The sequence below is a fragment of the Gigantopelta aegis genome, chromosome 9, assembly GCF_016097555.1.
Source record: "Gigantopelta aegis isolate Gae_Host chromosome 9, Gae_host_genome, whole genome shotgun sequence".
NCBI classification, from domain to species: Eukaryota; Metazoa; Mollusca; class Gastropoda; order Neomphalida; family Peltospiridae; genus Gigantopelta; species Gigantopelta aegis.
The window spans coordinates 12454757-12478834 of record NC_054707.1 but is presented as its reverse complement, the minus strand read 5'-3'; the positions used below and the strand labels follow the sequence as shown (position 1 = coordinate 12478834).

General features: G+C 37.6%; 1 protein-coding gene across 1 annotated transcript in view; it reads left to right on the top strand.

Annotated features, from left to right (window-relative positions):
* LOC121382185 (twist-related protein 2-like) overlaps nucleotides 1-20533 on the top strand; it is a 32548-nt gene extending 12015 nt beyond the window's left edge. Inside the window, exon 2 of the mRNA XM_041511708.1 lies at nucleotides 17039-20533. The gene's annotated coding sequence lies outside the window, so the exon portion shown is untranslated. The remainder of the gene's footprint in view (nucleotides 1-17038) is intronic.
* Nucleotides 20534-24078: the final 3545 nt, after the last annotated feature.

Genomic DNA, 24078 nt, shown 5'->3' with positions numbered 1-24078 from the left:
ATTTTATTTGGTGCACAGAACCTTTCTCCGTGAGTGTATATTAGGTCTTAATAACTTCTAATTGAAAACGCGAAAACAAAAAACAAAAACAGCAATAAATAAGTAAAGAAAATGAAGTTATATTCATTGGTCCTATATTCCTGGAAGAAAACAAACACTCCTTTCAGATTTCTGTATTAAAGGTCTTGGCCTGAACATAATAATTTGCCGCAAGCAATTATCTCATCTGTGTGTTACCATGGAAACCCACAAAAATAATTCACACAGTATACAAGCAATAAACTGCAATACTCGGGCCCGCACTAATTCCGGCGAGTGCCTCCAGTTCCGTGACAGTATGTTTATGCTTGGTGAAAATTCTCAGAAATGTTGGAATGTCAACGTCCTGGGCACCTGTGTAGCGTGGCGGCGGATCCGCTTCTTCCCCTCGGCACTAACTAGGAGGATACAGTATTACCTACCATCAGGAGGATAGTTCGAGTAGCATCACTAGAATAGAAGTTCTGCAAGGCCAAATCAATTAGCACTGCCGATAATGTTAACATGAGTTCTAAATTTGCAATTTTTACTCGAAGTAAACAAATTGTCCCCAATCTAATGTCAGTTCACTGTTTCTCACGCAGGTTAGCTTTTAATTCTGGTGAATCGGAAGATTCCATTGAAAATAGACTTTGTAGTTTGTGTTGTGGTGCAGATATAGAATATGATATAATGTTCTTCTTCTTTTATTTTTGGTATCATATTTGTGTATTTTCTGTGAATATGGACCATTCCTGTAATGTTATTATTTGTGGGTTTTAAAGGGCGGGACAGCGCTCGCTTGATGCGCGGGCTGTTTGGGATCGATCCCCGTCGGTGGTCCCATTAGGCTAGTTTTCGTTCCAGCCAGTGCACCACGACTAGTATATCAAAGGCCGTGGTATGTGCTACCCTGTTTGTGGGATGGTGCTTATAAAAGATCCCTTGCTACTAAAGCAAAAATGTAGCGGGTTTTCTCTCTAAGACTATATGTCAACATTACCAAATATGTGACATCCAATAGCCGATGATTAATAAATCAATGTGCTCTAGTGGAGTCATTGACAGAATAAACTTCATTTTTTTGGTGGATTTTGTTGGACAATGTCTTGGTTTATGTGATTTCCTGTGATGAATTTGTTTAAACGTGTTAAATAACATACTCTAGCCACGTGTCTATATATACCATTGTTATAAATGTGGCAATCCATATTTATATTTAAAAACAAAACTACGGCTGTTTACAATATCAGTGTTTGTATATCCAATGTATTTCTGGTCTCTCTAATTTGTTGTAGCTCAAACTTTAATTTACTTCCTACTGTATAATTATATTTGTTCATAATATTATGTACAAAATTATTGGGAATTAAAATCCAGTTTAGGCTATCACAAACAAGAAGACCAAAAACACTGTATATACATTTTATATAGACACTGATATTCTAAAGAAAAAACAGTGTAACGTAAAACTTTGGTGACTCTGGTGATAGATATTACAACGCATATTAGTGTACTTTGTAATACTGTAGAGTAGAATCGCCTGTCTAGAAAAATCATGCATTTGCCACTGCGGTTAAAGTTGAAAGAAAAAGGCATTGGTATGAACGTTATGCACTTTGCATAATATCACAGCGCTGGACATCTAACGAATGCCATTTGAATGTATGAAGTCTTCTCTCTCTCTCTCTCTCTCTCTCTCTCTCTCTCTCTCTCTCTCTCTCTCTCTCTCTCTCTCTCTCTCTCTCATGGTAATACAAAAGCATCGCCAGTTAGGTATAACGAATATGGCATCTCAGTAAATCCCCTACACACACACACACACACACACACACACACACACACACACACACACACACACACCTTGCATGTGGCATGACTACAAATGCGCCTGTTATTATGGTGGGTTCGAAATCTTGAATTGTTACTAGACAGAAAAAAAATGTTCCCCAAACTAGTGTCAGTTCACTGCGTCTGATTCATGTTAGCTTTAGCTTCTGGGGAATCGGTAGATTCCGTTCCATATTTATTGAAGGTACAAACAAATCTCAGTAGCAGTTTACAGCTACTCCACAAATTACCAAATAAACGTTTTGAGATGGCAATCTGCTTGGAATGTTTATATATCTGACATGTATATGATATAATACACAATATTATAATAATATGAAATGACGTGGTTTATTTTATTGATTGTTACATATATTTTTAAAGTTCTACGATTTTTCTTAATGTGGCTATAGAAATTTGAATGCGGCGACTTTTTAAAACCAGTATTGCAATTTGTTCCTGACCCAGCCCGAGCACTGACAAGGTATATCATTTTAATAGAATTCTCGATCCCGAATGACCTCGCTCCAAAATATGCTTAGGTGTTTTTCTCATTTGTTAATCGGTGGCTTTGCCTGATGTATTAAAAGTGTGGCTTTTTGATACTTTCAATAAATCAAAAATAAATGTCGGCAAAATAATGCTGGGAAGTCTTCTCGGGTCTTTGCCTTCTTCATCCGGGTGATCGGAATTCGCATCAAAAATGGACACCTGCGTGAAAAGCGAAATAAAATACACGCTCGTACTTGCAATGTAAGTAAAACTCAAGGCGACTTTGTTGTTAGATACATCATAGGCGGTAAACTGGAGGAGGTATATGTCGTTAGATACATCACAGGAAGTCGGGAACAAGTGTATCACACTGCGACGTCCGCTTGGTGCCGCTGTAATCCAATATGGCTGATAGATGGGAAACAGTTTGCAAATCATCCCTGTGTCTTCCTTTTTGCAGACAATGTGAGTTTTCTCGCTGTACACACGCAGCGAGGTTATTTTTTCGTGAATACATGCAGTCACGGTATTTGAGTGCGACGTTTTATTCTGGCTAATTTGCTCAAGGTGTTCTGTATCTCCGACATCAGGTAATTCAATCATACGAGTACCGAAAGGTCTATGGATTTTTACAAAAAAATATTCTTGCTTTATGACTTAAGTACATGTATATAATCTTTCTTCTTTTTCTCTCTCTTTTTTTCTTTAATTTAACTGATATATTGTTAACTGGTTATTTGTTACGGTAATGTCCATTGAAATAAAAAGTGTACACATTTCGCCATTAATTTTGTTATTTATACATATAACAAGAGAGAGAGAGAGAGAGAGAGAGAGAGAGAGAGAGAGAGAGAGAGAGAGAGAGAGAGAGAGAGAGAGAGAGAGAGAGAGAAAGTTTCTAAGCAATGTTACAGTAATTACCTTCCTTCATGCAGAGTTAAAACAAAAACGTCATATAATTTAATTTAATTTTGTAGTATTTAACGAGCCTATATCTAATTAAAGTTCAAGCATATATATATAATTAATCACATGGAGTTAATAAAACAAGCATTGTACTGCATTACAAAATACACAGTACATGTCTATAATATTGTAATCTTTCAGAACTGTGTATCAGACAGTTATAGAGTTGTCTAAATATATCAAACTTTGACTAAAGCTCTACCACTGTAACAGTGGCTCTATATTAATGAATGCTAGTAACAACATTAAGCACGTGTATCCTCTAAGCACTACGTGATATCAGGTTTATATTATTATGTTCATATCTCACGAGCTATCCAAATCTGATTCTCACTATTATGAATTATGCCTTGGGATATATAAAACACATTTTGGTAAAACGTTTCACGTGACGGCAATAAATACATTTGTTACAACATGAGTTGTTTAACTAGTTTAGTTTTTTGCTCTGTTTGAATAATTAAAGGAATCAACCGTTGTGGTTTCAGCGTTAATAGGATATTGTACAGATACTTATCTGACTACTTATCGTACCGGTAACGTTATTGAATTTAGCGTTTTTATGACAGGAAGAGAAGATTTTCCCACCAAGTGAGAGTGTTAACCAAAGAGGACACTGGAGTTCTCTGGGATACTGATTCCACATTCAAAGCTTCACCGAGTTCTCCACTGGATGTCGGCAGTTAGTCGGCCAAGCTCGGCAGTTAGTCGGCCAAACTCGGCAGTTAGTCGGCCAAACTCGGCAGTTAGTCAGCCACACTCGGCAGTTAGTCGGCCAAACCCGGCCTGATGCAGGAGTCTAAACAGACACATGGACAAAAACATATATAAAATACTTTAACGCTGTTTCGCACTTTACAACAATGCATTGTAAGTGATGTATGTTGAATTTGAATACATAGGCAAATTTAGAAATCCTGTTTATGTCTTACATGTGTGTAACTACATATATTTACAATGTTTAAACACCTGTTTATGTCTTACATGTGTGTAACTACATATATTTACAATGTTTAAACACCTGCGTTTAAGAAAAACAAGCGTAATAAATTCGGCCTATAGTCTTTTCACGTGTTTGTATTGCATGAATACTTGTAAATTTGGCAGTTGAAATAACAATCGAGGCAACTGTTCGTACCTAGGAACATATTCCTCTAACAAGAAACCCCCCCCCCCCCCCCCAAAAAAAAAAAAAAAAAAAAAAAAAAAAAAAAAACAAACAAAACAAACAAACAAAAACAAACAAACCAACATAACCCATGGTTGTCAGGGGCTCGGAACTTGTTGATGAAACAAAACCAACAAACCCATGCTCGGAACTTGTTGATGAAACATAGTTTCTTTCTTACAATATATATTTCTGTAATACCCGTATTTGTTATGGTTGTCAGGGGCTCGGAACTTGTTGATGAAACATAGTTTCTTTCTTACAATATATATTTCTGTAATACCCGTATTTGTTATGGTTGTCAGGGGCTCGGAACTTGTTGATGAAACATAGTTTCTTTTTCTTACAATATATATTTCTGTAATACCCGTATTTGTTATGGTTGTCAGGGGCTCGGAACTTGTTGATGAAACATAGTTTCTTTCTTACAATATATATTTCTGTAATACCCGTATTTGTTATGGTTGTCAGGGGCTCGGAACTTGTTGATGAAACATAGTTTCTTTCTTACAATATATATTTCTGTAATACCCGTATTTGTTATGGTTGTCAGGGGCTCGGAACTTGTTGATGAAACATAGTTTCTTTCTTACAATATATATTTCTGTAATACCCGTATTTGTTATGGTTGTCAGGGGCTCGGAACTTGTTGATGAAACATAGTTTCTTTCTTACAATATATATTTCTGTAATACCCGTATTTGTTATGGTTGTCAGGGGCTCGGAACTTGTTGATGAAACATAGTTTCTTTCTTACAATATATATTTCTGTAATACCCGTATTTGTTATGGTTGTCAGGGGCTCGGAACTTGTTGATGAAACATAGTTTCTTTCTTACAATATATATTTCTGTAATACCCGTATTTGTTATGGTTGTCAGGGGCTCGGAACTTGTTGATGAAACATAGTTTCTTTCTTACAATATATATTTCTGTAATACCCGTATTTGTTATGGTTGTCAGGGGCTCGGAACTTGTTGATGAAACATAGTTTCTTTCTTACAATATATATTTCTGTAATACCCGTATTTGTTATGGTTGTCAGGGGCTCGGAACTTGTTGATGAAACATAGTTTCTTTCTTACAATATATATTTCTGTAATACCCGTATTTGTTATGGTTGTCAGGGGCTCGGAACTTGTTGATGAAACATAGTTTCTTTCTTACAATATATATTTCTGTAATACCCGTATTTGTTATGGTTGTCAGGGGCTCGGAACTTGTTGATGAAACATAGTTTCTTTCTTACAATATATATTTCTGTAATACCCGTATTTGTTATGGTTGTCAGGGGCTCGGAACTTGTTGATGAAACATAGTTTCTTTCTTACAATATATATTTCTGTAATACCCGTATTTGTTATGGTTGTCAGGGGCTCGGAACTTGTTGACGAAACATAGTTTCTTTCTTACAATATATATTTCTGTAATACCCGTATTTGTTATGGTTGTCAGGGGCTCGGAACTTGTTGACGAAACATAGTTTCTTTCTTACAATATATATTTCTGTAATACCCGTATTTGTTATGGTTGTCAGGGGCTCGGAACTTGTTGACGAAACATAGTTTCTTTCTTACAATATATATTTCTGTAATACCCGTATTTGTTATGGTTGTCAGGGGCTCGGAACTTGTTGACGAAACATAGTTTCTTTCTTACAATATATATTTCTGTAATACCCGTATTTGTTATGGTTGTCAGGGGCTCGGAACTTGTTGATGAAACATAGTTTCTTTCTTACAATATATATTTCTGTAATACCCGTATTTGTTATGGTTGTCAGGGGCTCGGAACTTGTTGATGAAACATAGTTTCTTTCTTACAATATATATTTCTGTAATACCCGTATTTGTTATGGTTGTCAGGGGCTCGGAACTTGTTGATGAAACATAGTTTCTTTCTTACAATATATATTTCTGTAATACCCGTATTTGTTATGGTTGTCAGGGGCTCGGAACTTGTTGATGAAACATAGTTTCTTTCTTACAATATATAGTTTCTCTGTTCTTACAATATATATTTCTGTAATACCCGTATTTGTTATGGTTGTCAGGGGCTCGGAACTTGTTGATGAAACATAGTTTCTTTCTTACAATATATATTTCTGTAATACCCGTATTTGTTATGGTTGTCAGGGGCTCGGAACTTGTTGATGAAACATAGTTTCTTTCTTACAATATATATTTCTGTAATACCCGTATTTGTTATGGTTGTCGGGGGCAGGATGTAGCCCAGTCGGTAGTGCACTTGTTTCAAATGCTTGGATCGTTTGATCGTTCCTGCACTATTGACCCATTGGGTTTTGTCCCGCCCCAACCAATGTCCCATAACTGGTACATCAAAGGCCGTGGTATATTCTGTCCTGTCTGTAGGAAATGCATATAAAAGACCTTGCTGTTATACAAAATGTAGCGGGTATCCTTTGAAGACTATATATATGTCAAAATTACCAAATATATGACATGCAATAGCCGATGATTAATTAACCAATGCAGGCGCGGATTCAGGGCCGCGCCCAAGGCCCCCCACCCTATTTTTGGTAAAACAATATATATTACAGAATACAAAAAAATACAAAGATATCCCGTCCACCTGTCAAGGGCCTTTAAATTCTATTTTCAAAAACTACAACGTGTTTTGGGCCTCTTCTGTTAAAAAATACTGGATCCGCGCCTGCCATGTGTTCTGGTGCTGTCGCTAAATAAAACAAACTTTAAAAATATTATTTCTGTACATACTGTATATTCGTGTTTGTCCTATCAGACACTCTTGGTGTGGCGGGTCAGCAGTAACAGAATTTTGATGATACTGGCTTTTCGAACCACTAGTGTAGCCGGATTTTATATGGAGAATACCGACATTAGGGAGACATCCATGCTGTCTATAACTCGTGTTATGGCGCGACAGGCAAATATTAAAGGTGATGATGGGGAGAAAAAGGGTTAATAGCTCATACCTAATCCCTCCCCCCCCCCCCCCCCCCCCCCCCCCCCCCCCCCCCCCCCCCCGCTACGCCAGAGTTAGAACTACATCGTGCTGAATCGCCAGGTTGTTCGATAATTCGGAACTCTTCAAATGATCTTAACATAGACATTTTCTCGTCTCCAGAAATTATTTGAAAATTGTGGTTTATGGAGTGCTGGCACAATTTGCAGGTGACTCACAAGTAAATTCCACGTGACTAGACGTCAAAAAAGATAAACTATTTCAAGCAAGAAACTACATGTATAAGTTTTAGAGAGAAATTCCACAGTGTTGTAAGATAAATAGGTAGGTTTAACAAAACTGCCAAGGGTACGTTTGCCTCCTTCTGGACTAAACGTAGCTATTGCAGAACTGAGACGCGCTATCCGTACGTCACTGTACGAGTTGCACTGTAGGTTGCATAGTACCAAAGAAGAGAGTACCGTGTCAAGGTTCGACGTGCACCGTCAAATATTTACGGAGTAAAAGCAGCTGCGGGTGGGATTGGTAGTAATATGTGACATTGATTATTTGTGCTAATACTATTATCCATTGACAATAAATAAATACACTTTTATTTGTTATACAGTTGTTATGCAGTATATACCAGAGGTTGAAACTAATGCGGGGTACCCCCAAAAATGGAACTGCAATTTTCAGCAAAAATGACGGTTGCTATTAAAAACATAAATTAAATCTCTTAAATGATACGTGACCCCCCATTTTCTTGCAGCTAGATTAGATGTGAGGTGCCACACTTTCTATTGCTGTACTTCCTGGGTGTGTTGAAACGCTGCTTATATCAGTTTTATTAGTAAACGTTAACATTACCGGCAATAGGAATTGATTTGGTCTAATGGAACCTGTACCAAATCAAAGAGTTCCGCCAACTATTCACAGAGTAAACGTATCTAGAGCTTTGCAAGTCATCATCTGATTGTTAGTAAAACCTGATATTGTTTTTTTTTGTGTGGAAATACTATTATTTTTTGCCAGTACATCAATACATTTGTATTTAGTATACAGCTGTTATGCAGTATATACTAGAGGCTGAAACCTGTGAAGAGAATGGGCGTACGAGAAAAGGGGCGGGCAATTGCCTCCCTAGTGCTGAAACAAAACCTAAAATTCTAGTCTGATACCTTTTTACAATGTATTCCCATCATTCTAACCGTAAAATGAGTTTAATCCATGTAAAAATACGTAGTGATTCGTTTGCAACGCTATATAGCTGTTTGATAGTAATGTTAATATGAATAAATGTTGTTATTCTAATTCGGGTATTTTCTTTTAATTGGGGCAAAAGACAGCCTGGCCCCTTAAACAAATGGGAGCCCCTACTCCTATGGTGAAGTGTACCTAAAATGGAATTTCCAATTTTCAGCACACGTGAGGGTTGTTAAAGGGTGTTAAATCTCACATCCACAATTTTCTTGCAGGTAGATTAAATGAGAGACATCACACTTTTTATTGGTGTACTGCCTGGTTGTGTTGAGCACTTATATTAATTTCATTAGAAAATATTAACATTATCGTCAATGGGGACTGATTTGGCCCACGAGAACCTGCAGAGTACTGTACGTTGCGAGCCGATACAGAGAACATGGAGTTAAGTGGCCCCCAAATTAAACTCTCGCCAGCATCACTTTGGTCCAATTTAGCGGTGAGCGAGACGAGGACACTACACGCTAGTTGAGCCGTGGCAGAATCCGAGCGCACGTGCGTCTCCCCGCCTTTGAGCTCTAATTAATGGTTATTTCCGCACTAATGCGCTGTGTGCACGTGGGCCGGGCTCAAATGTATGTCGTGGACAGCGGTGTTTTCGAGGTTACTTACAGCTACCTTTTTTTTCAAAATTCTTAAATATTACAGGTAGCTTTGAAGTTCCTGGGACGAGGGAATGTGCAGAGGCAGCGATGTATAGACATGTGGCTTTTGCCCTAATCGAAAATTAAACGTTTCCGTTTAATTATCAAATTAATAAATGAAAAAAACAAACATTTTATATGACTAATATCTGTATGGACATCAAATGATTTTGATACTAGTATTTTTATTTCACGTCCAAACCGAAATCGTGAAACGATTGGCGCCAAACTTCATTTACTGATCCTCAATAATTTTCGACCTAGGGCCTGAACAAAGACAGTTGTGATGATTTTACCCTAATCAAATATTACAAGTTTTAATTTAATTATCAAATTAATAAATGAAAGAAGTAACATGTCAAACGATTCTGTTGGTTGTATTTTATGTTCTGCATTCCGTAATGATTCTACCTACAGACAAGCTTATAAAACCGAAATGATAAACGATTGGCATCAAACGATTAACGCCAAATTCCATTTATTGAATGATCTCCATTCCTTTTAAGTTTCATCACATAGGACTTGTAATTCTAATGGTACTCTGAACATGAATAAAGCATGAGACTGATATTAAATTGTTAATGGATTATTGGTGTTTATTTACTGGAAATATTGCACGCATAAAACAAAATGTATAAACACTATTGGAGGCATATGGCTTATCATCTTGCATATAATTAGAATGCATTATTAGCAACCACAATGACCCAAACACTACCTTATTATATTACTGTATAGTAAAAGTCAAACAGAGATCAAAGCACACAATACCTTTGACAGCGCTGTAGCATGATCACAAAATAACGGAATTTCTTGTCCAATAGTTTTAATTCACCATATAACCATGTTACATGTAATACGTTTTCGACGGTTTCCATTTTTGCTATTTTAACAATCGTCTTTGTAGTAATTGCATATCGAGGGTTGAAACCAGAACTAGTTATGTCAAATAGAGATCAAACCCAACAGCACTTTTGACAGCATTGTAGCATTGCCACAAATACTTGAAATTCTTGTAACATGGTTTTAATTTGGAAGGTAACCATCTAATACACATCTAATTCATATTCACTCGATTAACGTTTTTGACGTTTTCCATTTTCGCTATTTTAACAATAGGTTTTAGTGATTGCATATCGATTTATTGATTTATTGATTTATTTATAATTTTAACAAATATTTCTTTATTACCGTTATTTTAGACATACATATAATGGGAGTAATAATAATAATAAAAACTATAGATTTTGGAAAGGTAAATCAGATTGCTTTAGGTTTGGATTTGTCTGAACATTTAACCGTTAAATCTTTGGACACAACCAAACCTGGATAACTCCTCGATATAATATAAAATAATTATACAAAAAGTATTGCACAAGTTATCCTACTTCTTCCGTGGTGATTTCCGCCAACGGTTACGGCATCTCGGAAGTTTGTTCGCTGTTTACAAGATTGGTTGCTGCCCTCACCCCGACTGAACACATCTTAAAAGATCATAAAAGCGAGAGACAGGCTAAGGTAATAGCATCAAAGCTGCAACTTCTCCAGCGTCGATATGCCTTCAAGTAGCCGTTCATCCGCAGACGACTCGTTCACTGAAAGGGGTAATTCGTCCGGCTACAGTCCCGGCCCTGGGGGAATAACAGTGAGCGCGTATCGCGATTGGAAGACCCCCGTGTCTGTTCTCGTTAGTGTGTAGAACAATCAAGCGATATCTATCTGTTTCAACTGGCGGTTCGCGTAACTCGAGACAGGAACACAGGACCGAGTTACATTCTCCCCCTTGTCTGTCGTCCACTTGACGCCGCTACCAGAAAAACCTATTATTATTTTCGTTTGATATGCAAAGATACCTTACTTATCAATTATTGCTACATTTCGCTTTTCAATTTTCTTTTGTGAGAACAACTTAATTTTCGGCAGAGGTTTACAAAACCCTCGTGGTACTGTTTTCTTGATACAATATATAACAATGAAGAATTATATGTTTTGACATTTTGTGAAAAATACACAATGAAAATCAATGGCATAACAGTACGACTACTTGAAGTATAAATATCTCAAATATATTTCCATCCCCCTTCTGCCTGTCACATCTCTTCCCCCCTCTAAAATTAGAATCAAAACCCATAGTATAATTACGACATCGTAACCTAGCTCCCCCCCCCCCCCGCCCCATCGTGTTAATTAGTTTCAGCCATGATTGTGGGGTGTGTGATCAACCTGTTGTCTATTAACATTGGAGGATGTTGTCATACGGGCAAGTTTGGTGCGGACCTGTTTCTACATTTAATAAACCAGTTGGGAGAGCTCTATCCTAGATATCCTTAGGCCCTATATGGATAGACATTTAACAGAACGAACTGTGTCGGTGGCACCATCTGCATATAGGTCTACTCGTTACAGATATTTTAACAATATTGGCCAAATCGCTAACACAATCTACCATAATATGTGAAAATCTCAGTAGTTTGTGGAGAGGTGTGGTGTGGAGGTTGTCGTGGGGTGATATTATGCACCTTGTTCTTGACCAGTCGCCTTAATCAAACTTTAATTTGGATCAACACTATAAGGAATCTTGCATTGTGTCTATTAATTTACTTCCATCTGTGCAGAACATTTAGTCAACATAAGAACTGACGAACAGGAATCAGCCAACATGTATATGTAGGGCCAAAATATGAAAATAGCATAAAGTAATTACAGGAGTCTTTTTTGCAAGTACTGTTTGACAATACATGTAGTGTATGCGAAAGTGTTCTAAAGATAACGTGTGTGCTACAGTCATACAGGACCAAATTTTTTAAAATCATACCGGGCCAAAATAAGAAAATAATTAAGTAATTATAGGGTTTTTTCCCAAGTACTGTTTGACAATAGCGTTCTGTTTGTGGTACGAGTGTGCCCAAGTGTTCTAACGGTTACGTGTTTGCTACAGTGATAAAGGACCAAAATAAGAAAATCATACAGAGCCAAAATAAGAAAATATATAATAATAATTACAGTTTTATTCCAAGTACTGTTTGACAATACTTGTAGTGTTCTGTGCGAGTATGCCCAAGTGTTCTAACGGCTACGTGTGTTCTGCCGTCTGCGTGTTCCCGCGCGCGCCGGGGGGAGAAACGTGGAGGAAAGTGTCAGACGTCAGTATCAGACGACAGTGCAGCTGTGGCGAGTCATCAGACGTGACAGCCACTCTCCCACACTTCCCTCAACATCTTCATATCACTCCGCGCAATTTCGCACTCTCCACATCTTTGATATTACTCCGCGCAAGGTTTAGTAACCAAGGCAAATGTCTTTAACATAGGGCATGATCTAACGCAGTCGGTAGGGCACTCACCTGAAGTGCTTGGATCGTGAGATCGAACCCCGCCGGTGGACCCATTATCTGATTGTATTTACCCCATCCCAACCAGTACCCTACGCATATCTAAGGCCGTGGTATATTGTATTCTCTCTGTGGGAAAGGGGATCTAAAAGACCCCTTACTGCTAATGGAAAAATGAAGGGAAAGACTTCCGAACGTTCCAGCATGCATGCTGATACTATCACTAACCTTATCCCTAAACCTAAGCCTGAATGAACTGAATGCTGGAATGTTCGGAAGTCTTACCAAATGAAGCGGGTTTCCTCTAAGACTATGTCAATATTATCAAATGTTTGACATCCAGTAGCTGAAGATTAATAAATAAATGTGTGTGTGTGTGTGTGTGTGTGTGTGTGTGTGTGTGTGTGGTTTTAAAGTGAAATGTACTATACAATATCACTGACCAAACAGTCAAACGGCCCAGTCCAGTATTTGGGCATACAAATTTCAGTATTTAGGTATAGGAATGTATCTCTATCTCTCGACATTTCATCACGATTGCAGTTGTTATCACAGTGTTTTACAAATGTTTGAGAAAGTCAATAACCCTCGTAGAAGCTCTGGTTAGTGTCTTATGTATTATAGTAACACAAGTGAATAGTTTCCACTAGCCCAGACCAAAGTTCCAGGGCCGTACCCTCCGGGGGGCAGGGGGGCAGGAGGGCCCGCTGCCCCCCCCCCCCCCCCCGAGAATCTCACTTTTGTTTTTACTCCAGAAAATAGCATACACATCTCAGGGTTTAATTTGTATAGTGTTTTATTTTTTATAAAAAGTAGTGCCCCCCCCCCCCACACACACACACACTTCCCAACCCTCCCCCCCCCCAGGATTTTGATCAGGGTACGGCCCTGACTTCACTAGCCTGGACCGAGGGCTATAATAATAATAATAACTTTATTTAATGAGGGTGACAGGTTTAGCACAAGCTAATCTTCCACTTGGCCCTCAACAATACATTGAAATACTGGAAAAGAAAATACATATATACTAAGTACTATACTATTATAATAATGCATACATACATATTGACTAGAGAAATCTTACATTTAACAGACATCTGTTAGTTGTGTAATATTGACACTAAAGTCTCAAAACATAATCATTATATAGAATAAAAATTAATCAGCCAAATAAACATCCATGAGATATTGTTTCAGGCTGGATTTAAAGTTCGCAACTGACTTCTGGTGTCTAATATCAAGGGGTATTGTATTCCATATCTGAACACCTGAGTAACTGAAGGATTTTTTATATAGTTCAGTATGAGGCCTTGGTAACTGAAGTTTGTTTTTGTTAGAGGATCTTAGGTTATAATTACAGGTTTCAGATATTGGGGTAAGGAAAGATGTAATGTATTCTGGGGAGAAGCCATTTAGTGCTTTATATACCATTATGCCAATGTGGTATTTTATTCTGTCAGGGAAAGGTAAAATATTTAGTTCCCTGAACATGTCTTTAGATGGAGTTATTAATGGTTTGTTTAAAATTATTCTCATTGCACGTTTTTGCATTTTTAGAATTTGAACCACTTGTTCCTTAGCACAGTGTCCCCAAACAGTAGCAGCAAAGTCGAGAATTGGAACAACGTATGCATTATAGAAAACTGTTTTGGCAGCTTGATTTAAGTATATATTAAGTCTCCTGAGAAGTGAGATAGTCGAGGCCAATTTTGAAATCACTTTTCTAATGTGTACTGTCCAGGTCAGTGACTCATCTATATAAACACCAAGTACCTTTTGCGATTTTACTGCATTAAGTTTTTCATTGTTTAGTGTAATTTGTATTGAGTGCTGCCTGGATATTTTGTATGTTGTACTTATTAACATACAAGTTGTTTTCTGAAGATTAAGAGCCATATTGTTATTTGTGCACCACTTTTGAATGCCCAATAAATCCACCTGCAAATTTAACTCTAGTTCTGTTAGGTTACTACCATATGTGTGCATGGTTGCATCATCGGCATACATGTCAATAGAGCAGTGTTTGGCATACAAGGGTATATCATTTAAGTAGATAATAAATAGTAGTGGACCGAGAATTGAGCCTTGGGGGACACCGGTCAGTACTTGCTGTGATGAGGATTGTAAGTTCCCAACTTTGACAATCTGCTGACGATTTTGTAGATAGGATTTGTCGAACCCTGGGTCTCACCAAGCAGTATAAAACTCTTTAGACGTGTGATTACCTGAACTTATGAGTTAGGTGCTAACACAAACTAACTGACCCAAGCACTGTTTACACTAACGCTAACATACCGTGCGCACGTTGCCCAGTCCATTGCAACAAAGTGTGACAAATAAACCGGCCCAACTGACCAAATAACCCTAATAATAATTTGTATGTGTCTTCCGGGAATGTTTAACAAGACATTTGTTTATTTTCTTCCATGGACTGTAGGAAATAAACAAGAGCTATTCGCGCTCTTAGATACCCAGACACGTTTATTGGCCTTCTAGACTTGCAGATCTCACGATTTCGTGCAATGCACGATCACTAGCATAACACTGTTTCATAGTTTATGCATGCACTACACAGTCACTTGCATAACACTATTTCAAGTTTTATTTATACACGTTAACATGGAGACAGGTTTATCACAAAATTGTAAACCTTTGTTTGTGCAATTTGACTCGGGGAAGGCTTTTTCTCGTTGTGTATTTATTTGCCGCGTTCTATGCATGCATAGCACTTCTCAAATAACTTGTGTGGCAAAATTAATAACAAACTCACTCTTTCAGCGGCGAATAACTCACTTTAGGAGAACCAGTCGTGTCTTTTTGGCGCCAAAGTTATCGATTCCGTTACGAATGTAAGCCAGTCTAAGTGCGCAAACAACGTAGAAAACATTTTCTTCGCAGTACGTTCATATTTCTAGACATAACACGCAGTTTCGAAAATTTCCTATATTGTTATTGATGTATAAAACCAAATGACTAATGTATGGGTTAACAAATAGAAAACCGGCAACATTTTCTTTGTATTAAAGTTTTCAATGTTTACCTATATGGGAAAATGCAGTCTTGCAGGGCCCCGTTCCACGAAGCGATCTTAGCCCTAAGATCAACTTAAGTGCATAGGGTAGCTATGCGCCTAAGCCAATCTTAGGGCTAAGATCGCTTCGTGGAACGGGGCCATATAATAAAGGGGCTCTCTCTCATGTTCCATGGTGTGGACTGACTCTAGACCGTTACTGGTTACCCAGATGCTGGTCCCGGGGGAGGGGGGTGCCTAAACCTTTTGGCAATAGGGGCACGTTAACAGGTTTTCCGTATCCCTATCTAGGTACGACCGTCAAAAGAACAATCTAACATTCATTTGGATGCACGTTCATTTTAAAAAGGGTAAAAAGTTTGTTCTGCTTAACAAAACAAAAGACATTGATCATCGGATCGTCGAAATCTAACACAATAGGTGAACCGACGAGGAACGATCCGACGTGCCCCTGCACTTTAGACAAGTGCTCTACAATAAAAACATTTTTCAAATGGCATTGTGTCAGGTTTTCAAACGTCTGCAAAAATTTGCATGGCATTTGACAGTCTTGGCGTAAACCGCACTATCAGCAGGAACATGAACAAAAATTAATGCCCAGTTATATCTCGACAAAATTAAGTGAATGACGGCGTATGTTTCACTAGGCCCTATTATAAACGTTTCTGATAAATGAAATTAGACATTTATTATCCATTCCCGTACATCCAAAGTGTTTCTAGTCATCCTGATGGTTGTGATATCACGATCTGCATTTTTTTTTTTACAATTCTAAAAACACACATACCTCATAGATGTAACGGTTGTGGAACCGAAATATAGTCTATTTATAGATGGTATTTCTCCGTTTTAACGTCACCGACTCTTATTTCTCTCTATTGTAATTATAGCCATATGTGCTACAGGTTTGTTAATTAACTTGGTGTTAATTATCACAGGTTGAAACTAGGGTCTGCTCCTTTAATCTCTGTATTAGACACTCTCATGGGACAACATTTCAAAATCGTAGGTAACCGGAAGTCGGTTCACGTGAATTTTGCTTAGGTAACCAATTGTTCGGTTACGTGAATTTTATTTACGTACTAATCCTAATTAATTATCTCAAAATTGCGTTGCAATTACTGGGTTAGTATCTTCAAAAGTGTGCAACTTTAAATTTCAGATTGTGTAACGGTTCACCGCGAAAGTGACTGGCAGTTCGCCTAAATTTAAAGTTGAGTAACCTACACGCGAACAGAATGACGGTTTTTGTGAAATATTGTACTCTAACCTTTCCTAGTGGAAAACAAAACTAATAAATCACTCTCATGGTACGTGAAACTCATCTTGATGTATCTTGTATTTACAATGTCTTTGTCATTTCGTTTCAGATCACTTCAGATGGTTCCGGTTGACCTCGGCCGATACAAATAACGCCCGACTGGATTCAGGTTGGCGTCCATCATGGTGACGTGAAGTAGTCGTCTTGGTAACAGTTCTCACTAACAATGGAATGTGGAATACGTTTTTGTCTTAGAATCTAGTTAAATCCATAAGGTGTTTTAATGCTGGCACTCTAACGGGTGGATAACGATGTGTGGGTGTCGTGAAATTTAGAATTTCACTCCATGTTTTGTAGGACACGCAATGAGAACATGTTTATTCTTCCATTGTTTATATTTACTCTAATAGGGAGATTGTTCCTCTTTTAATGACAATAAGGTGCCTTCCACAGTCACAAAGGATATTGCATTGTTTAAAGTCAGTCCTTGATATATTCATATCAACGACTGCTTACAATTCTCGTGGCAGCAGGTTTTGTTTAATGTTTACAATCGGTGCTTCCATTTCGATATCGGTTGTTCAAACAGAGCAAGACGAATTGTTGTAATCAGTATGCAAAACAAAATATTACTGACTATTGATTGAAAACTATAATATAGCCATAAAGTGTCAACTGGTGCTATTTTACATACGGATTTTAAGTGGTCTTAAATGTTGGCTATATAATAATTATGCGTGGCTCTGACATTTCGTGTCACTGTATGTAAGTTTGGAATGTTCGTTCATACAACGACGGTTGTGAATACATTCAAATGAATTTGCTGTTTGGGTATTTTATTCCAATGGATGTCATATGAATGGTATGAGAAAACAAAAACAATAATAGTGATCTCGTTACGATCTCTGTCAACACCATAGACATTTTATAAAGACGATTTGTGGACGATCAACACATCACAGGATTTTCAACAAAACATTTGGATGAGAAACAACTCAATACATTTACAATTTCTCAGAAATTGGTTTCAACTGCGAAGTCGTTGCAAGACTTTTGGCAGTTGGTTTGGATCATGAACTGATGATTAAATTATAAACACAATAAGCTATTGTTAATAATAGTGTAGACAGTTGTTATCAGGTGTCAGCATGCGATGCTATTCGAAGCGATCGATTACAGGTACGTACATGAAGTATACTAGTCTCAACAGTTGATTTGGACTACAACACAAGATTCCAGACTGATATTCTGTATTGGACTATCTTGACATTACAACAGTCTAGACTTTCAGTTTTCTCAGATTCTGGATCGGACTAGCTTGACATCACAACAGTCTAGACTTTCAGTTTTCTCAGATTCTGGATTGGACTATCTTGACATCACAACAGTCTAGACTTTCAGTTGTCTCTGATTCTGGATCGGACTGTCATGACGTCACAAGATTCTGGACTTTCAGTATTCTCAGAATCTGGATTGGACTGTCATGACATCACAATATTCTGGACTTTCATGGTTTAGACCATCACGGCATCGCAATATTATGGACTTCAGTTTTCTTAGTATCTGGATTGGACTATCGCGATATCTCATGATTTTGGACTTTCAGTATTCTGGTTAGACCATCACGACATAACAATATTCTGGACTCTGAGTATTCTCAGAATCTGGATTGGACTACCAGGAGATCAAGAGATTCTCGACTCAATATGCTGTAAAAGCGGTTTGCCAACTTCCCTTTGAATCCGAGTGAAAACTCCGCTTTTCGGAACAGTGTGCTTATGGTTGTCCAAAAGAACCAATTATGTTTTTAATAGAAGCCATGCTTGTTTGTCCGTCCATAACATTTAGAGTAACTCTGAATTATCCACATGTTGAAATACTTGTACATATTGAGTGAGATCTATGCAATGGTTACCAAGGTAACCAAATCACACACACACACAAAACCCAGCATCATAATACCCAAACCAGCATATCAATAATGGAAGAAAAAAAAAAATCATACTTCCACCGGATCTCAATTTTAATATTTCCAGTTAGGTTTGTAGGAGGGCGGTTGCATATGACCAAGCGAGATAACGCATGGCAAAGGGTTTTGTTTTTGTTGTTGTTGTTGTTGTTGTTGTTGTTGAACCTCAATCCTACAATCCTAGTGAGATCCAAAATGTAAAATCAAAATGACGACTATATTTGAGATATTTCTGAAGTAACATCCCAAATATTGCTTTAATAACAACGCACAATCAAAACTATATAAAAAAAATAACTTAAATCACTCCCATTCCGATATTTATTCCCACTTTGTTGCTCTGGTTAAAACGAATATGTATCTGATGAAATATATACGTTAACATAAAAACATAAACATATGTGGCCAAATTTACAAAGCCTGTTTTAGACTTATACATCTGTTACTACATACATTTAGTATGCTTCAACACTTGTATTTAAGAAAAACAGACTATGTAAATTCGGCCAATGCTAAAACGCGGCCTTATCTCGAACTTTAATAAATTCGTAACATACTAGGCTGAATTTAAAAAGCATGTTTATCTTACACGCGTGTATACATTTACAATGCTTAAAAACCTGCGTTTAAGAAAAACAGGCTTTGTAAATTCTGCCTACTATTTTTTTTCTTTCAAAATGTTCACTATGATCACGGATTTATTTATTGGATCAGAAGAGACAGCTAACCATCGATAATGGTTTTATATCGGGACCAATTCTATATCTTTAGTTGTTGAGAGTACTCGAAGTAATAAGGCAGTTAATGAAAATGAACGTTTAATTCATTTTATATCAGGAATGACTTTAAGATGAAACAAAACTCAAAACGTGTAGTGCAGTTCGGATCATTTGCTTGTAAGAGACAAGATAGTTCATATATCTTTAATTTCAAAACAATATAATGATCGTACGTAAGGTGAAACTTATTAAGTTGTTACCACAAACACAATATAAATAATGGCTAAGGCAAATTAATTGACTAAAAAGGAAAATAAACAAATTCACGTGCTGTACTTTATAGTTTTAAAATAAATAAATAAATAAATAAATGACAAAGCTGCAAATAATAAAGCTGCAATAAACTTAAGACCACTGAATGAATAAATTACTCAAAATAATCGAAGACGTTCCTTATAATTTGTTATTTGGGGATATATGTTCAAGGAGAATTCTTACATTAAATATGTAGTATGTAACCTTTCACATATTGGTGTTTGGTTTCACTTGAAACCCACAATAATTGTATTTTATTCAACAGTAGTTTGGGGTCGACTGTATTTTATTTATTAATTTATTACGACTTCTTTTGGGGGTGGGTTCCATTATTATTTTTATTTCTCTATTTTTCCACATGGTTCATGAATTCACGTTCCACTTGTGAACAACTTCCGGTGCCATGGTTAAGTTGCTAACCTTTTGATGAGAGTGCAGTGAAGCGTTCAGTTTTTCTTTACATTTATTTTTAAAAGTAAACCAATTTGTACATAATAAATTACAAAATATAATGTATTTTGTGTGGTTTAACAAAAGATTGCATGTGCATATTTTCCTATTTGAAAATTCTATAATAAATGTAATAAATATTTACGAAGAACGTGTTTGTCAGGTGTTTGCTCTTTACATAATAATCTTACATGTTGGACTGTTTTATCGTTGACTCTACAACTTATATCCATGGTTAAAATACACTTTGAGAGAAGGTCAACTGAACTTTGTGTTTCACGTCAACGGTTCGGTTTCTATCTCAGCTTAAAATCTATTTTAAATTAATCATTCTGAATGAGAAATCGTTAGTAATGGTATTAATTGACGTTTTGTTGTAAACCGAGAGTATCTCGGGTAGTACATGGTTTAAACATCTCATATTTTAACTAATCGCCGATGAAACATTTCACCTTGGCATTTAATAGCATGGCTAGATTTCAGTTTAAAGTTTTTGTTTAACGACACCACAAAAGCACATTGATTAAGTAATCTTCGCTATAGAATGTCAAACAGTTGACCATTCTTTATAAAACCCCATACATTTAAAAGTTTGTCTTAAAATAAATATTTTAGGGGAGAATATCAAAGGAATTCAAACTTAATGTAATTTACATATTTTGTTCAACCTTCTGCATACAACTGTAATTTTCAATTAGTTTCATTGCCAGTATTACTTGCTTCCCTTTAAATTTGGATTCGAACCCTTATATACTAACTATCGTACTTTCTGCCAGGTGTGTACATCTTTTTCACCTATAAGCTCAACTATTTTAATTATATTAATCTAATATAATTTACTATTTATTTATTCATTCATTCATTCATTCATTCACTCACTCACTCACTCACTCACTCACTCACTCACTCACACTCACTCATTTATTTTATTTTATTTTATTTATTTATTTATTTATTTACTTCCATTTACTTTGTGTGTTTCACACTAGTCTAAACATGAACTACCTTTAGGTAATTACCACAAATAGTTGTTGACGAAAAGCGTCACTTAGTTTGTTCTTCTTGGCAGGTATAATGGCATCGTACCGAAAAGGCGAAAATACATAAATCTTCTTCAGCGCAGACAATGTTATAATGAACTTACTTTTCACTCATGGGCGAGACAGCCCACAGTGGCATGCTGCAAATAGCGTAGTCGGTAAATCTACACTAGTTAAAACGAGTCTGAGAACATAAATTTTTCAGGGAGCGCTTGCCATTGAATGAAATATTGAGAAGATAAACACGAATATCTCCAAGGTACATACGTTGATGTTGTTTTGTTGTTGTTTGGGGGGGGGGGGGGGAGTTGGTCTGGGGTGGGAGTGGGGTTGTTTGGGGTTTTTTGGTCAAAGTTATAAAGTTAGTGTGTTTTGTTTAACGACACCACTAGAGCACACTGATAAATTATTCATGGCTACTGGATGTCAAACATTTGATCATTCTGACATGTTTTCAAGGAAAACTCGATACATTTTTATTTCGTTAACAGCAATGCCTCTTTTATGCAATTTTCACACACAGAATAGTACATACCACGGACTTTGATAGACCAGTCGTGGGGCACCAACAACAACCTGAAAAAGAACCAAGATCTTCTCCAAGACAAGAAGATAGGGCCCTGTAACATAAAGCACATGTAACACTTATGTCAGACACACACCATACATAATGTGTTACGAGTGCTTCATGTTACCGGGCCTAGGACCGAAACTTGCGTGAGAAAAATGAGGGAAATTTAAACAACCTCCCAACCGCCCCCACCTCCACCCACCCCCAAACAAACAAAAATAATAATAAAAATGCTATTTTCAGTTTAAAAATCTATTTTTGTTCGCCTGAAGAAGACCCGTTATTACTGTTCCCCGATTATTTTTGTACTGCTACCCGAACCATTGGCGCAGCCTGCATTTTATATTTGTGGGAAATCTACATTGAGGAGGTGTGGGGCACTCACACTGCCAGCGAGTCTTGTTATGGGGCGACAGGCAAATATTAAAAAGAGTAGGAAACGAAGAGGTGTGATTGGGGGGGGGGGGGGCATGGCCGCCCACTTGCATGGCTTTGTCAGTGCATCCCAGGTACGACCCTTGAAGAACAGCCTTTCGTCTTTTGAGGGGAGTCTGCTTTTTCTCAGTTTTACAGTACATGCTTGGATCAACATTTCTCTTGGTCACGGTAGTTTAAAATACTTGGGTGTTAAGAAGAAGAAAAAAAACAGAGAGGAAGAAATCACAAATCAAAGAGTACATCAGTCACAGCGACTTTGATCGCCGGTTATTTCTTGTGTTGTTAAAGGTTGTTTTAACGTCAGTTACAGCGACTTTGATAGTCGGTTATTTCTTGTGTTGTTAAAGGTTGGTTCAACGTCAGCGAAACATAAAGGACTCGGGGATAGAAGTCTCACTATTTCTGGTGTTATTTAAACCAAGTCTTGTTTTGTTTGGCAGCGGCATGCTTGTCTGAAGTCTTTTGACGCGAGCGACACGACTCGAATAGATCCCGGTCCGCTCTCGGTTCTGGTAGTTCAGTCAGCACCTCGATTCCGTTCCGTCTTTCACTAAACGCCTCTCAGACACCAACCTTCCATCTCTACGCTTTGAAGTTACAAAACAAACAGTGGGCCATTGTGACTCTTTTGGAGGATAAAACCTTCTGAAGCAGAGGGCATTTCATCATGACTGGAAGATAGAACCAGTCTTCTGTCACATAGGTTGTGGAATGCGATAGTCAGGTTAGAGGTGAGGAGGGTTACCAAGCAGGATGGTAGAAGGTTGTCAAGCAGGATGGTAGAAGGTTGTTAAACAGGGCTGTAGAAGGTTGTCAAACGGGGTGGTAGAAGGTTGTCAAACAGGATGGTAGATGGTTGTCAAACGGGGTGGTAGAAGGTTGTCAAACAGGATGGTAGACGGTTGTCAAAAAGGTTGTAAGGCAGGATGGTAGAAGGTTGTTAAACAGGATGGCCTATTGCTGTTAAGCAAGATGGTAGACGGTTGTCAAGCAGAGTGGTAGAAGGTTGTCAAACAGGATGGTAGAAGGTTGTCAAACAGGGTGGTAGGAGGTTGTCAAACAGGATGGTAGAAGGTTGTCAGACAAGGTGGTAGAATGTTGTCAAACAGATTTGTAGAAGGTTGTAAAGCAGGATAGTAGAAGGTTGTAAAGCAGGATGGTGGAAGGTTGTCAAACAGGATGGTAGAAGGTTGTCACAAAGGGTGGTAGACGGTTGTCTATCAGGGTGGTAGAAGGTTTTCAAGCAGGATGGTAGAAGGTTGTAAAGCAGGATGGTAGAAGGTAGGAGAAGCAAGGTAGGATGGCTACACTGCATGAGGGGAGATATCCGGCAGGAAACAGGATGGAAGGATTGTCAGGTAGGAGAGGGAGTGTTAAATAGAAGGGAAGAAGGTTGTCAAGCAGGAAGGTAGAAGGGCTACCAAGCTGGAGGGGTAGGGATAACAGACAAGAGAGGTGTTAAAAAGGAGGGGAGGGTAAACAGTATAAAGTTGAGTAGAAAGGGGGAGGATGGTCAAGCAGGACGGAGGGAAGAGAGGAGGGATGCACTATCACGTGGACAACTGGACCATTACATAACTTGGAAAAAACGTCTACAAATGCAAAACAGTTTCACATGTTTATATCCAGTTACGGTTCAAGCATGTC